General features: G+C 42.9%; 1 protein-coding gene across 1 annotated transcript in view; it reads right to left on the reverse strand.

Annotated features, from left to right (window-relative positions):
• The window catches only part of CCDC186 (coiled-coil domain containing 186), a 33182-nt gene extending 26063 nt beyond the window's left edge, over positions 1–7119 (reverse strand). The window contains exon 1 of the mRNA XM_081159014.1: positions 6890–7119. The gene's annotated coding sequence lies outside the window, so the exon portion shown is untranslated. The remainder of the gene's footprint in view (positions 1–6889) is intronic.
• Between the last annotated feature and the right edge of the window lie 9580 nt (positions 7120–16699).

Here is a 16699-nt window from a genome sequence, read left to right on the forward strand (position 1 = left end):
TTACCAGTTTCATGTCTCCTACAATTATACCCTCCTTTCTACTGTCACTGTCCCCACCTGCACCCCAATCTACATCTGATCACTTCATACCTGGAACACTTCAACTATTGGCTTCTCAATCTCACTTCATTCCTCCCTCCTGTCTTCCTTCCTGCAACTCCAAGTGGAAGAGCACGGTGAACTAAAGGGCAAGTGATTTGAGGCAGCACCAGAGCAAGTGTCACCCAATTCAGAGAAGGGGTGGAAGTTTGTAATATCATTAGCTCTGCAAAAAGGGAACAGGAGGGGCCCTATGATGTGGGTCCTCAATGGCAGAAAGAGCTAGGAAGCTACAACACTGCCTCTAAAAATATCCACACACACCACCTCCACAGCCCACCGTCAAACGCAACCAGATGAATTAGAGGAAGGTCAGGGCTCTCCCTTCCCTCTTTGGGTTCAGGTAATGAGAACTAGGCCCCCAATGACTGGTCATCTTCCCTCTCCTCCAGAAGGGCTAGCTAGAGAACGGAGAGGGTAATATTTTAGAGCCAGATTATTATACCTCTTCTTCAAACCAAGCCTCTGGGAACCAAAAGCTTCAACCTTTCTCCAGGGAGACAAATGCGGTTGTTTTTTGTTGCTCATTTTTGTTTTTTAAATTATTGAAACCTGTCTTGATTTCTGGAACAAGTTTTCTCTAGTAATTAAAAGTGGCAGAAAAGTTATGACATCAAACCAAGACACTATTAAGGGACTGCACTTCAGAGGAGAGGCGAGATGGGCCATTTTACACAGTAATGATTAGAGACCCACTGAGGAAAAAACTAAAACCATTTCATGCTTATGCCTCAGAGTTGTGATTCCTCCAGGAAACCAGTTGTACTACTTTTCCAATCTTATCTCTCAACACATTCCTAAAAGCCTAGTACTTCACTATCCTCTACCAGTCCCCGACGAGTCTACTCTCAATTCTGCCAATTTGCACACTAACCTTTCCATGACTTTGCTCCCATCCAGACTGTCCTTTCCTTTCTTCTCTCCAGAGCATAATAATATATTTAAGGAACTGATTCTAACGCTACATCTTCCTCCAAATTTTCCCTCAATGCAAGCACAAAAATTCTCTCTCATGTAAATGAAAACACTGCATTTATAGTCATCAAGCAGAGTCACAGCCTTCCTTGTGACATTTCTTTTAAATGATTTCTATACTTGCAAGGAGAAGGAACCTCTCTCTGAACTGAATCAAACTTCTTAAATCTCAAACAATAATAATAATAAATAGGTAACTAAATTTAACAAATATATTCTCTACTACATTTACACTCATTCTTGCAAATGCTATTCCGTGGTTCTCAATGAGAGTGGGGCCCATTGGGTTTACGCAATAATCGGGAACTGAACGGCATTGAGTGGATAGGGACCAGGTTGTAAGGAGACTCATAATGTGCAAGACAGCGCAGAATAACAAAAATGTGCCTCACGCTGCTGGATATTCATCCAGGTAAAAACAAACAAGCAAACAACCAACCCTGATTTTATAACTGCCTCAGCTTAGACTGTTTCACTGTTACCTCCTATAAATTACACAATGCTTAGGTTAACCTCAAACAACAAGTACTTTCTATACCGTTGCTCAGTAATATGCCCATGATCTTTGAAAAAGTCTTCGTATATCATCGCATCTGATAACCACTGAGCTTTCAAACTTAGTTTTCTGATGCCTAAACAAATACTTCCTGGAGGCAAAAGGAAAAGGAGGGGTTAATGAAGATCTGCACGTATATATGTAGCAAAGCCATCACCAACGTTTTAAATAACTATGTAAGAACAGCGGGGGGGGGGGGGGGGGGGGGGGGGGGGGGGACTGGGACCTCGAGGAGCTTGATTATGTCCATGATTAATCAGGGGAACAGCTGAGTCCTCCTGTGGGCCTCCAGTTGGCAACGCTAATGTAGACCAACTTGGTTGCTGTCCAAGTTTTTTCGGGAGTTGGGGGTGGGGGGCACCACCAAAGCCACTGAGGATGGAATAATCTAGAGCAGATTAGGGGGAGGAAGGAAACTGGCCACCTGTCTCCAAGACGGCTTTCATAAGAGCTTGTGTAAATTAAAGTAACAATCGATTGTAAACAAGCGATTACAATCACAGGTTTACAGTCTCTTTTGCTTTATGGAGGTAAAAAATAACATAGATTATTTGACTTTTAGCAACAATAACTAATTAGGGAAAAATACTGTAGTATTTAAAACAGCACAGTCACAAAATCCTCTTAATTCAGCACTTTTCCCCCCAGAGTAGTTTGTTTCTGACACAATACTACAGGACCAATTCACACTTCTAAACTGTTTCAGTGGAGTGAGAACTGGTTTCGCTCTTACTGGAGCTCATCAGCTGTAGGCAACTGGTCAAGAAACATTTTTTATTTGCCTCAAGCAAACCATTATCCACCTTGGATGTTATTTTTTTTTAATCCTCACCAGAGGATATTTTTTCCACTGATTTTTAGAGAGAGGAGGAGGAGGGAGGAACACTGATGAGTGAGAGTGAGAGAGAGACAGACAGACAGACACACGCACACACACACACCCGACTAGCCAATTCCAGTACAGGCCCCATTGGGGCTGGGCTGGACCTAACCTGCAACCCGGGCATGTACCCTTGAATGGAAATCGAACCCATGACCCTTGGGTAAGCTGACTGACACTCCAACCACTGAGCCAAACTGGCCAGGGCAGATTTTATTCTTTAATGAAAGAACTCACAATTCTACAAAATTATTCCCATACGAGAGGCATATAAATGAAAACACTGTCTTTAACAGCTTTGTTTTCCAGGTAAATAAGCAGTATAAACAACAAAAAACTTAAGCTTATTCAATAAATTGCAAATACAAATGAATCCAATCTATAGATTTTGGTAACAGGATTCATACAAAAGTACTAAGTCAGAAATACATTTCCAAACTAGATAGTAATCCATTCCCGAAATATGTATTGAGCGTGTATTTTGTGCAGGCACTGCTCTATGCTTTAGGAGCATAGCAATAAATAAAAGTCTTCTTTTACGGTGCTTACAGTGGACCAATACATAGAAGCTCTCTGTTAAATTTTTTACTATGTGTTTACAGTATTTTAATTTGAAAATCAGTGCTATCTGCATGAGTGTTTTTTAAGTCCAACAGAAAAACCTGCCTCAGTTCAGCATAAATATTATTTCCAACTGTAAATAACATTAGTTATAAATACAGTTCAGCATAAATATTATTTACAAACTACCATTTGAGTCTCAAATAAAACCAGCTGCACACTTTTCAAACAATTTTCATTAAGTAAAGTCTGTAAAAGCATTCCTGTTCAATATAATGGTTTACCATCCTTTGAAAGAAAAGTACATTAAAAGGGTTTTTACATAGTTACCAAATAATCTTTGAAAGCAACATAATCAAATGAATAACTTATCTTTATGAACAGTTCCAACAAGGTTCTAGTATTGAAATTAAAGTCAGAAGCAATAAATTAAATCAAAAAGCATCCACAGCCCCACATAATCTGATCACAACCCCCAAGTAAATGATTTTTAATAGTATTAACTTTAAAATACAAATACTTTCCTGGATACAGTTTTTAAAAATAGAATAATACAACAGAAGATAATCTCTGTAAAAAACATAAAAACCTTGTTTCACATGATGAAACAATATTTGACACTGAAGTTCATAGAAGGTGAATTTATGCAAATCGAATTCTATTTTTAAAAGATTAAAAACTGAGCTGGCTACTTCAAAGAATTTTAGATTAGTATGACCAAAAGGAAGAAATATTCTGTAAAGCAGTCACATTCTAATTAAGCTTTGGGGTAAAATTTAACTTTAATATATTGAGTTTCCTTTACACGAAATATAATCACTAGATTTTAGAAGTTGCCTTTGGTCCACCAGTTTAAAATGTATGTTATACGAGGCCAAGGTCAATTATCCCTGTAGGGGTTTGTTAATCTTTGCACCCAAGACTCAGGGCAGGGTAAATTTTTCAGTATGTGCATTATATATCACAAAAAAAGAAGATGTTAAAAAGACAGACTCAAGGCAATCAACGCAGTAGGATCCCACGCAACATAGCACCAAATCCCGTGACAGAACAACAAGAGAAACAGAAATTATGGGTCCATCAAGATTCCAAGAAAAAGAGGGTAAGTGGCCATATCATGTATCACATTATCAAATTATATATCATATTATCAGTTTGGTATCTTAGATCCATGCAATTTTATATATCTCTAACACATAAAGCAGAAAGTTATTAATATAGAAATCTTATTTTGAAGCTACCTGTATAGATAGAGCTCACAATTTGAATTTTAATGAGTAAGAAAACATGAAGAATTTGCCACTAATTATTTTCCTCCAAAATCTGAAAACCAAAAGGAGGGAAAAAATTTGACCTACAGTTCCGTTTTCAAAAAGTAAAGCTAACAATGTAACAAAAAAAAAAAAAAAAAAAAAAAGGTAGTAAGTCTGCCTTATTTGAAACCACCTTTGGCCTGGGCTTGGTTAATTTGATATGATGTAGTTTACCCCAAAAAATCAAATTATTCATTAGCACTTACTACATAATCATCCCTACTGTAGACTTATCAGTTCATGTCTCTTATTGACAAATACATTTACAATCCAATCAATACTTTGCTAGATTGATTTCCACTTTGTATCTATTGCCCTTTCACCCCATTATTTTCCCTTTTGTTTATGTCTAAGCCCAAACAGATATTTAAAATCTCAGTAAATGAGATAAAATTCAAAGGACAAATCCGAAATAATATGATTAGAGGGTTATTTGTAAATTTCAATTATCTACGCTCCCACTGATGCTCTGAACATTAAATATAACATTCACAATACTGTAAGCTCAGCGTCATGTTTTTAAGAAATTTGAGAATTTTCTTTACTTATTTAAAGCTAAAGATAAGGGAGAAAAGAAAAATCTAAATTTTATTCAAAGAAAAGTAACAACTTAAGGTTAAGGATTCTTTAACATGAAACTGTTTGATGAATTTGGAAAACAAGTGCAGATTACTAGTCATTCTTCAAAGGCAAAGATGATTTTTCCAAGTCTGTAGATAAGGCTGCTTTGTCCTAGCATCTCTCCCTAGAGTGAGAATACTGCTGCACTGTTCTACCTTCACTCCACGATGTCAGGATGTAGCTGTAATAAGACGTTTTTAAAATAAACATTAAGCAATCATCAGCTATGCTGTCATTGTATAGCATCAAAGAGCAACTCTTGAGTTTATGGGAGAAGGAATAAAGGTTTATAGAGTGGTTGCTGTGCTATACCATGCCTTCTGTGTTAGCAATAAGTAAGACTCTGAAATACCAATGACACTCTGGAATCTCCACTGCTTAAAGAAAACATTCAAGATTACATGCAGGTATTCTAAATTAGACACGGTCTTAAAAATAAAATCAATATAAACACAATCCGTGCATAAACACAGGCAGGGCATTTCCAGGTAGATTCTTCAGTAATTATACATGCTTGCCTATTACTATGTAAAAAGGAGTTTTAGTTCTTTGAACTCTGCAAGATTTGTGAATTACTCAATACCTTCATTGAATTTTAACTAACATGAAAAGACCATAAAGGAAGGGAACAAAAGAAGGAAGCCAATCATCACTGTTTTCTATTTGTGTAATGACGAATTAAAAAGTAGCTGTACAGAGAGAGAGCAGTAAACTTGATACACGAGCTGAGAGTTCAGTTTCACTACCATTGTCTTTAGAACCTTAATCCTTCCCACAAGGTCAACACCTCAAATGTGAAGGCCTAGTTAGTGCAGCAGTTGGGAAGGCCACACCCACTAGCATACCTAAACACTTAAAGAGGTGTGTTTTTTTTTTAATGACTACCAGCACACCTCTTGAAACACTGTCCCACTAATTTACTGCACATTTTCCTTAGAAAAACCTCCAACCTATCATTTTGGAAAAAATAAAAAAGCTGGGCATCAAGGGAACATGACACATGCACGGAGAAAACTGCCGAAATGCCTGGGACGGTAGGGGGTATTTTTACTACATGCTGCCTAATTCCCACAGGTGAGAAGACTAGCAAGTGAAAGGGGCGGTTTCTGATACAAGTGTTACTGACTCCAAAGGCACAGGTCTCTTTCCTCCAAACAAAATGACGACGTGAACATTAGCTGCACTCAGCAACCTGCTAACAGCTGAGCAACCACCACACCTGCACCGTCCCCCACGACTGCGACTGCGGGGCCTGTAGAAGGAGCTTTGCCATTTTACACGTTTGGTAGAGACACAAATGTGAAACATCATCCTTTCCACCCAAGGTTTATCACATGTCTTTGGAAGTAAGGCAACATAAAAACAAAGACCAGATCTCTCACAGTCACAACCGCAAAGAATCGTCTCTCTCGGTTACTTAAAATCACAGTGATGGCAGTGTTTAAAAGAAGGTAAAAAGTGGCCGCAACAGTAACCATGACACACACACACACACACACACACACACGGTGAACTTGGGCAGACGAAAGGAGATATCGACGACTGAGTCTAGAAAAGATCTCAAGCAGGCGGGGCTGAGCCGCAGTTCCTTCGGGAGGCCAGGCAAGCGGCCCAAATTCCGCCGCTGCCCGGGCACCGCTCGGGAGGCGCGGCCCCCGCGACCCGCGCCAACCCCTCCAGCCGCGTCCTCCGCAGGCAGCCCGGCACCGACGGAGGGACAGAGGGAGGGACCGCAGGGGACCACGAACTCCGTCCCCTAGCGTCCCCATCGGCCTATCAGACGGGAGCCCACCCGGGACTGGCAGGACGGCGCGCGAGGTGGCAGCCCCGCCGCGCCGCCACCGCGACTCCCCGGTCCGCCCCGGGCGCCCCTCGGGCACTCACCCCACTTCTCCGAGCCTCCGTCTGCACCCCTACCGAGGCCGCGGGAGCACCGTCTTAGGGACCAGCTTCTCCATAGCGGGGTGCGGCAGATCAGGAGACGCGAGGGGCAACGGTGGAAAACGAGGCCGACGCCGCGCTCTCAGCGCCCCGGCTCCCCCTAACCCCCGCGGAGCTGACACATCAACAAAGATGGCGGCGATGCTGAAGCCGGCGCGGATACAGCTGAGGGGGCGGGGCTCCCGGGAAGAGCCAATCGGCGCGGCGCGTCGGTGTGACGCGACTCACCTTGGGCCAATGTAACCTGCCTGCAGTGGGCGGGGCCGGGGCGGCGCGGCCGCCAGCCCCAGAGCGGCCCCCCGGCTCTCGCGGCGCCCACGCCCCGGCGAAGCAGGCTCTGCCGTGGCGAGTCCTGTCCTACCTCTTACGCCCCTGCGGCCCCACGGGAATTACTTCTTTCTGTGGGCCGCGCTCATTGGATAGAATCCTCCTCATCCTTTGGCCCTTCCTCTATTAGTCAGGGGCATAAAGCAATAAAAGAGATTTCGAAATGACGACTTCCCGGCTCGGATGCGCAAACCTTGCACCTGACGTGGGCGGAGCCAGCGGGAGCAGCCTACCTGCCCCTCCGACAGTCATTCCTGGGAGAGCCCGCGGGGTTTCCCTGACGCCGCGTTCCTTCCACGAGTGGCACCTTCTGCCATTGTTTGATAACAAACTGCGGGCGCGTTGGAACCTGGCTCCCGGCTGAGAGCTGCTGGCGCGCAGGGCACGTCCTCTCGGGCCTCGGTGGCCCAGCAAGCAGCGTGGGTTGTGACACGCGGGAGCTGCTCAGTAATTAGCAACAAAACGTGCACTGGGGGTGGGAGGTGGGATGCATTGAAGAGAGTGGCTCAGTTGGGGTTGAAGAAGTCAGGGGAGCAGTTACAGGCTGGAGATTTTGCAAACCTACTGTGTCCAGTGAAGTAATGTTTTTTGTTGTTTGTTTGGTTTGGGGTTTCTTACACACCACTGGTGAGTGAACATAGTTAATTCTGACAGTGGTAAATGCAAGTGTTTTTGTAAAGCAAAACTGTTATATAGGACAAAGGTCTAAAGGTCTGGGCAGTTCGAAATGTTATTTCTTACTAAGTGTTACAATGTAGCACAGCATTTTGTAGATGCAGGTGTGTAAACAGGATGAGCGGACAGAAGCTCATCTGGATGAAAGTAGGTAACTGCAAAGAAGTCAGTATGTAGCTGACGAAACTGTATATAAGCAATGGCTAAGCCTCCCTTTGGGGAGGCAGAGCTCTGAATGTGAATCCCCGGACTCCTCTACTTGCTGCAAGTAAATAAAACTACCTTGTGACAGTTGTCTCATATTTTGAATAGCCTATACCAAGCAGTGAACCCCTTGAGTTCAGTATCAAAACTTACTACTGTTCCCTTAAGCTCTGTTACTAACTGCTGGCAAAAGAGAGGGACGGAGAGAGAGAAAACAAAGAAATCACTTTTAAAAAAAACTTGTGTAACTCTCTTCCTCTTTCCCTTAAACAGGAAATGGCTCTTCTCTACTGAAATGAAGATAATGCATTAAAACACTTTTGTAGTTAAAGTGTCTGTGACAGTAAAGAAATGATTTGACTTTAAAACAATAAATTGACCAAATATTTCTAGTGAGATATATTATTCCAAGAGGGGGAAAACAAAGAAACTTTAATCTTTTTATAGTACTCATATTGTCAGCAATAATATTTGTATTTTTATTTCTGAAATATATATTTGTATAAAGCATGTAATTATGTCTTCCAGGAACCAAGATTTTCAGTACTGGAGAAACAAAATACAAATATAAAATCAAATTAAGTAAAAACCCCACAATTCTAAATTTAAATTTAGAAATATGCATATGAACTCATTGGGGCAATTTTTTTTTCTGTCATTAAAAAGTCTGTACACTGAAAAGGGCAACAACAATGATCAATGCAATGCACACTCCCATTCTCCAGACTATCATCTCTGAATATAATTTCCCAGGAAAAGTCACCTGGGCTCCAATTGGAGAGCAAAGGCTGATTCTAAATCTGGGGCAAGATATCTATAAGAAAGCCAAGATCATGTTGGTTGTACCAGAAAACAAAGAAGAAAGCAAAGATAATAGGAGTTGGGTCAAATAACTCAGGAGGCAATTTAAAGGTGCTTCCACAGACCAAAGATAGAACAATTTTAGCATTCAAAAGTAACAACAGCAATTGATTGAGACACATCTGGGTAGCTCAGTTGGTTAGAGCATCACCTGGCTATGCCAAGGTTTTGGGTTTGATCCCTGGTCAGGGCACATACAAGAATCAACCAATGAATGCATAATTTAAGTGTGAAACAACCAATCTCCCTCTCTCTCTCTCTCTCTCTCTCTCAAATCAATAAAAAAAAAAAAATCAATGTGTGTGCTGATTTTTAAAAACATCACTGGTCACCTTTGAAGGATGCCAAGGAATCATCACATTCTGAAAACAAAAAATCAAGCATCCTATCTTTCCTGTTACAACCTGAATTTTAATCAAATAGTGGATGTGGAAGGTTCTTCCTTATAGATTTCCAGGTAATAAATGCAGAAGATAGACTATCACCATTTTGCAAATCCTGATGAAATAATGGCTCTAGGTAATGATCAGCAGTGAGTCTAGAATCAGAACATGAAAAGCTGATAGGAAACTTTATGATAGATGGATGGGGCTGACAACATTTGAACCTTCTAGACCTATTTTAATATTCCTGAAAGAGAACAGCTAGATATTAAGTGTCTTATGATGTGATTCAACAGAGCAGCGATTTTTCAACCGGTGTGCTGCAAAATTTTTAAAAATGTAATGCCTGACTGTATAGTCAGGGGCACTGACCTCTTTTCCCTTAGATTGTCAAATTAAAAAAATTACAACAGCAAACACAATAGCCATTCAATGTGAGTGAATCAAAAGTATACCTACTTTTTGTCATATCAGCAAAAAATATATTTTTTGGTGTGCCAAAGAATTTTAGTAATTGGTTTATGTGTGCCATGAGATGAAAAAGGCTGAAAATCTCTGCAACAGAGGATCACAACATGACCTGTGAAGTATTCTTGCCAGAAGGGATGCAATCAGCAAAATCCAATGTGAGAAAAACTGCAGTCACTTCAATATATATATATAATTTACAAGAAAATAAAAGGATTAAAAGAGAAATTTCTTTTTAAATACATAACACAAATATTGGATCTTGTTGGGAGCCTGATTTTAACATATCATCTATCAAAAATCATTTGAGACTATCTAAAAATTTTAAATACTAATTGTATGATATTAAGAAATTATTTTGCCCTAGCGAGTTTGGCTCAGTGATTAGAGCGTTGGCCTGAAGACTGAAGGGTCTCTGGTTTGATTCCAGTCAAGGGTATGCATCTTGGTTGCAGGCTCGATCCCCGGCCCCAGTCCAGAGGCAACCAATCGATGTGCCTCTCTCACATCGATGTTTCTATCTCTTTCTATCTCTCCCATCCACTATCTCTGAAAAGCAATGAAAAAAATATCCTCAAATAAGGATTTAAAAATATAAAAATAAAAATTATTTTCAAAGGTGAGATACATTTTAGTGATGTTTTATAACAGTCGTAAGATTTTAAGTATACATATTTAGATACATGTGCATGAAAACATACACTGTCTCAGAAAGTAAGAAAGTGCTCAAGAAATAGAAAAACCCACGTTGATGGGAGTACGTCAAAGCAGAACAAGAGCCAACTGAAAGAGCTCCCAATGGTGAAAGTTGGAACAAATTAAGCAAGGAAATAACATAGTCCTGGATTATAACCCGAAGTATAAAATAAGAGACATATGGAGAGACAGATCATTGAGTATGTTGATAAATAAAGAAGAGGCAAATTTTCCTGCAAAAGATTTCCACATAATGTGTGTAGGGAATCTGCCCTTCAGAGTGGAAGTATAACTCCCCGTCCTTAGATGTAGACTGCAATAATGACATCTTTCTAAAGTGTGTCGTATGGAAAAAGAGGGAACAGGAGAAACTTTATAGGTGTTCATGGAAACTCTTGCTAGGCATTCATGGAAAACATCATTGTCATAAATCATGTTCATAGGACACACACTTGATATGATGCAATACATATGACACTTAACCTCTGTAGTCTTCCTTCCTGTAGCCCATAACTCCAGTCTTACCATGAGAAAAACATCTGACAAATTTCAGCAATAAGGCATCCTACAAGGTGCCTGGCCAGGACTCCGGGAAGCTGCCAAGGCCATCCAAACGGGGAAAATCCGAATAACTGCCACAGCCAAGAGGAGCCTAAGGAGCTGTAACGACTAAATGTAATGTATCTTGAATGGGACCCTGACTCAGAAAAAGGACAATAGATAAAAACAAAGGAAATCTACATGAACTATGAACTTTAGTAATAATGCATCAATATTGGTTTCTTAATTGTAACAATATATCCTCCTGGTGTAACATTAATAATATGGGAAACTTGGTGTGTTTTTTGTGGTAACTCTGTACTATCTTAATTTACTTTGTACATTTAAAACTGTTCCCAAAATTAAATAAATTACAAAAAAACGAAGTCAAATTTGTTTCAAAACAATGGGGGGGGTTAGAAGCCGACAGGATCGACTGTGACTTGATAATGTTGAAACTGGTGATGGACACATGGGGGTACCCGTTTTCTCCGAACCTGTTTGACAGGCACATAGTTTTAAACAAAGTTTTCAAACTATTTCATTTGGGTAACGCCGACACATCATGACCTCTCCCCGTAAGGGAGCAAGAGTGATCACGCGAGTTTAGTTTCCAAGACCAGGCGGAGGCGGTGGTTAATCTGACAAACCTTGTATGATTTTAAGTGGTTCACGTCACCCAAGCGACCCTCGCGGAGACGAGGTCTGCGTCGTTAGCTCAAAATTTGGCCTCGACGTCCCGCGGACGCCTTTCTAGAAGCAGCTAGAACAACAGCGCCCTTAGGGCTCCGCCCAGGAACTTTCTGAACCCGCGGAGGAACTTTGTGAGGCTGCAGCTTCTAGACCCCACCGGAGCACAGACGCACCACCACGGGCCACGCGCAGCTTCCGCTTCCGGGGCGGGGCGGCGGAGGGAGCGTGTGGGTGGCGCGGGATGCACGTGGGTGCGGACTGCGCAGGCGCGGCCCGCTGGGCATCGGAGGTGAGCTGAGCGCCGGGAGCAGGGCTGCGCCGTGGGGCTTCCCGGGGGGCCGACGGGCGCCGCCACGGCCAGACTCCAGCGAAGGGTCGGGGTCCGCGGCTCTTTAGCCTCGTTCCAGGTCAGGGTTCCCAGGCGCAGGGGCAGCGAAAGGAACTTGCGTGTGGGCTGTGGGGCTTTGGTCCTGGGGCGCCGGACGTTGGGCGCTGGACGTTGAGGTCGGGCGTTGAGCAGGTACCAGGGGCCTGGGAGTGGGGAGTGGGGAGAGGGCGGGAGGGCGGCGGAGGCCTTCGTGCCTCGGCTGGGAAAGGGCCGGCCTCGGGTTGGACGTTTGGGTGTGGGGAGGATATGGTCCTGAGGGGAAGAGCGAGAGACGTTGGGATTGTGCCCCTGGGCAAGCCAGGGCCCTGCAGCGGATTCGGGGAGAAAATAGCCCAAATTTCCAGGCAGACTCTCCAAAATGCGTGTGCGCGCCAGCCTCCCGTTAGGGGACCTTTGCCCCCTTCTCTCTGAAAGACGCCGGTTTGTGGACTCATTGCCTTTGGCGAACTGAAAGCCGAGGTGCAAACTAAGGAAAATATTCCTCCCCCTACCTCGCACCGCCCACGGGAAGGGAAGGGGCGCGCCCGCGGCTCGGGCGGGAGGAAGCGCGGGGCACGTGGCTTCTCGGCAGCCGGCGCCCGCGGCCGGGACGCTCGCCCCGCTGGCCTCTGCGGCGCCCGCCGAAGGTGCTTCTGGGCCCCGCGCGGAGCCCCCAGGGCGCTGAGTGCGAGCTCGCGGGGCCTGGGGTCTGACCGGGATGTTTTTAACCTCAGCTGTGGAAGGGGTGTCAGTGCGGGGGCGGGCGAGTTACTTCGCGTCTTCGCCTTCTCAGATCTCCCTTCCTCTCGTCTTTGGGAATAAAGAAATAGGAATATTTTAATCTTCAGATTATTTCCGTTTTAAGACGTGGAGGAAGTTCTTTATATGTGCGAGTGGCGTAAAAGTGAAGTGCTGAAGACAATGCAGGACGAAGTGATTCGGCCGAGAGCGCACAGCTAAGGGAAGAGCGTGCGGCCGCCCGGGCGGGGTCTGACCAGCTTGAAGCTCGTGTTCTGCTGCATCGCTGAGCTTCAGGAGCCTTAAAACTGTTTCCGTTGAGTAGCCAATCTCTCTGTACAGTGTTACCAGGAAGACAAAAAGTAAACTTGAGAGAAGCAGAAAAAGTTGCAGCTAAGTAACTGCTGCACGCATTGTTTTGGTATTAAGAGAATTAACCTGAGGGGGGTGTAGCCGGGCAGCGGTCTCTAGGAAGGAAAGGAGGGCGGCACTTCACCCTTAGTGTATCCTGGCATGGTCCCGCACTCCCTGAGGGAGAAGAATTTGCCCTGAGGGAGCTTCAGGTTTTATTGGGGGGGGGGTGTCTCAGCAGGAAGCACAGAACCTAAGGGCAGTTACAAGGCCAAGGCCTTAGTTTTGTCTTTAGAACTATGTGAGTTAGTCTCTTGGAGTCCACTGCTGTTTTACATCAGTGGTTCCCTTAACGTCAGATGTGTGGACCCTTCTAATTAGCCTCCCGTAGTAGCTAAGGAATCACAGAACTCAATACTGTGGATTCGAGGATGATCGTAGATACTTTTTTATTCATCACCAGTATCGTAAAAATAGAGGGTTGTATACGGGGGAAACTGCTTGCTTTAAAACTGGGCGAAGTTAGCCCGTGAGGTATCGTGACCCTTGCAGCAGCGTTTGTTGCACCTCTGTACCTGTGCACCAGAGGCCTGCAGCCCAGGGCTGGGAAGCCGAGCCCTGTGGTGCAGGGCCTGCCCCAGCATGCCCAGCGGTTGACGCGGGGTGAAGCCAAGTGGGGATAATGCAGATTGTTACCAGTGTTCTTGTTCAAATTCAGCCTTAATTCTGTATGTGTTACAATTTATAGAACTGTAAATCAAAAGAAAAAAAGGCAATTTTTTATCATGATAATTACACATTTAAAGAAAAAAATTAAATTCCAGCTGATTTTAGGTGACTGAGTTTTACGTGTATTCACAGTAGCCCCAGCTGCCTGCCCCAGAAGCTGGTGACTGAATGGAAGTAGTGTTCAGAGTCAGGGATAGCGGGATTCTCCTGTTGACTGGCTGCTGGCCCTCATCTGGAATCCTGTGTTCAGCTAGGGAGTCATGTCTATATGAGGGTTTCTGAACTAGACAAGTCCAGAATTGTGAGGCGTTTGGAAGGTGGGTTAAATCAGCAGGAGAAGGACCCGAAGGAAAGGAGACATTGTGGCTGACACAGATGTTTGAAAGGTGGTGGTCACAGGGCAGCAAGAGGAGCCAGTCAGTAGGAAAGAGAACCATTTTGTAAAGAATGCAGTACAGCTGGATGCCCAGATTGAAAGAAAGTGAGAAGCGAAGCTTCTAGTTCTAGAACAGGTCCTTGTGTCTATGTGCCCTGGGGGCATTGTAATGAAAATTCCTGAGTAGGGAGAGGCAAGTGAGGTGTCCTTCTACCTAAATTTTCCACAGTAAATGGAGCTGCTTTTAAGCTTAAATCCTTATTTGCTGCTTAAACTTTTTACAGTGGGTCCAAGATGATTCTGTTGTTGTTGTTCCTAAAGTCAAATATATTAACTAATTTTTGGACTTTGAAGAGGTAGCATAAAACATGATTGTTGGGGGATCGATTCCAAGGACCTGACATGTGACCTTATTCAAATTCGTAAGAGCTTTAATAGGAGAAATTTACATACGCAGGCAAAGCAGCTGCTGCCAGTGGTGGCCGTCCTAGAAGAATCCACACCACCCCCAGGACAGGCTCTCTTTTGTCATAGGGGGTTAATAGTAAAACCATATGGTGGGTAGTCACGTAGCCCACTGGAAAGAACAGTGCATTCCTAAGTTAACAGATAACATCAGGCAGTTATCACACTCTATACGTTCTTTAACCTCTCCGCTGGGGGCATGACGGTTCAGCCAGACCTGAGGCTGCAGAGAGTTAAACAGTCACAGAGGGTCAGACAGAGAGTCCAGCATCTCCCTGACACCTTCGCTGCTGGAGCCATATTGCATCTCTGTGAGTTCCCCTACAGTGAAGTTCTGCTATTGAATGTCAGTGAACCTCATAGCATGATGTAATTCTCCAGTGAAGACTGCCAGATGTAGTTCCAACAAGTGAATTTTATTTTCCTGGTTCAAGTTGTCATGGACACAGTGCAATAGTGCATTTTAAATGGTTGCACCGTATGAATATCTTTTGAATACCTTATTGTACATGCATGGTAGGTGCTGGGAGTAATCAGTGGATTTTTTGTTTGGTTAATTTAAAAAAAATACGACTTGGTTCCTGCACTTGAGCTACTTAAAAAAATCTAGAAGACAGACTTAACTGTTTATAGGTAACTAATACAGGGTAGTAAGATGTTGATCGACTATGGATTGACTGTCAGCCTTACCAAATAAGGACAGTTAGGATTGGCTGTCTCTGGAGTTGTATGCTGCATTTTGAGGGTCCCACTCAAGAAGGTGACTATACTCGAGTTTTGTGGTTTAAATGTTACTGTGATCCTTTACTTGGTTTAGAATTAAGTAACCACACATTAGGAAAAAGGTTTAATATGCATTGATATTTTAATCTGTACAGTGTTTTTTTCTGTAAAAGTAAATTTATCCTTAAATATAATTTGGAATATAAAAAAGACAGTGAAAAGATTCCCTCATCAACTTACCTAGGCCAGAACACACTGTCATTTAAAATTTAATGTATTTCATTCATCTTTTTAAATGGAGTTTTGTTCTTTTTGTTTTTTTTGAAGTTATAATGGATACACAGGGTTTGTTTTTCTGATTTTTCATTTGCTATTCTAACACATTTTACAATGTTTTAAAAACTAGAGTTCTAAATGGTAGTGTAGTATTCTATCTAGTAGAAGCATCACAGTTAACTTTTTTCCTAATTTTTTTTGTTTTTTGGCCATTTTAAATGGACATTTAAATATGCAGGATTTTCTTGATGTTCAAGATTATTTTAATGGGATGATTTCTAAAACTAGAGTTACCAGGTGAGTGGCCAGGGATGTTTTTTAAGACTCCTTAGATATATTCCCAAATTGTTTTCCAGAAAGGACATACTAATTTTAAATTCCCTTCAGTAATGAGTGTTCTTTTTAGTTGTACCCATGTTAGGCAGAAAATAATACATAGTTATTTCACTTGGAAATTTTTAAAATTACAAACGAGGTTGAATGTTTTCCCCCTTTGTTTATCAGTGTTCATCCTGTATGCATTGTGTTCATGCCTTTTGCTTATTTATTTTATCGGTATATGTGTCTTTTGGGCTGCAAATAACAAACGGTTGCCACAGCAAGTTTATGCAGACACAGACAGATCAGAGCTGGTGTGAGGACTCAAGGATACCACTAGGGACACCAGGTTCTCTGTGTTTTCTGCTCCACCGTCCTTGGCATGTGCTTTCTTACTTTCCGATTGCAACTTGGGTGATAGATCTTCAGGCCTCAGGTCCATGTTGCAGAGAGAAAGTGGTGAAGGACCCTGCCAGCCAAATCTGTCTCTCTGTCAGAACAGAGCTTTCTGAGAAGCCTCACTCAGGAGAACTTTGAACTTGAGTGGTATTGTTTCAAACACT

This window comes from Miniopterus schreibersii (genome assembly GCF_964146895.1).
Source record: "Miniopterus schreibersii genome assembly, chromosome: 14".
NCBI classification, from domain to species: domain Eukaryota; kingdom Metazoa; phylum Chordata; class Mammalia; order Chiroptera; family Miniopteridae; genus Miniopterus; species Miniopterus schreibersii.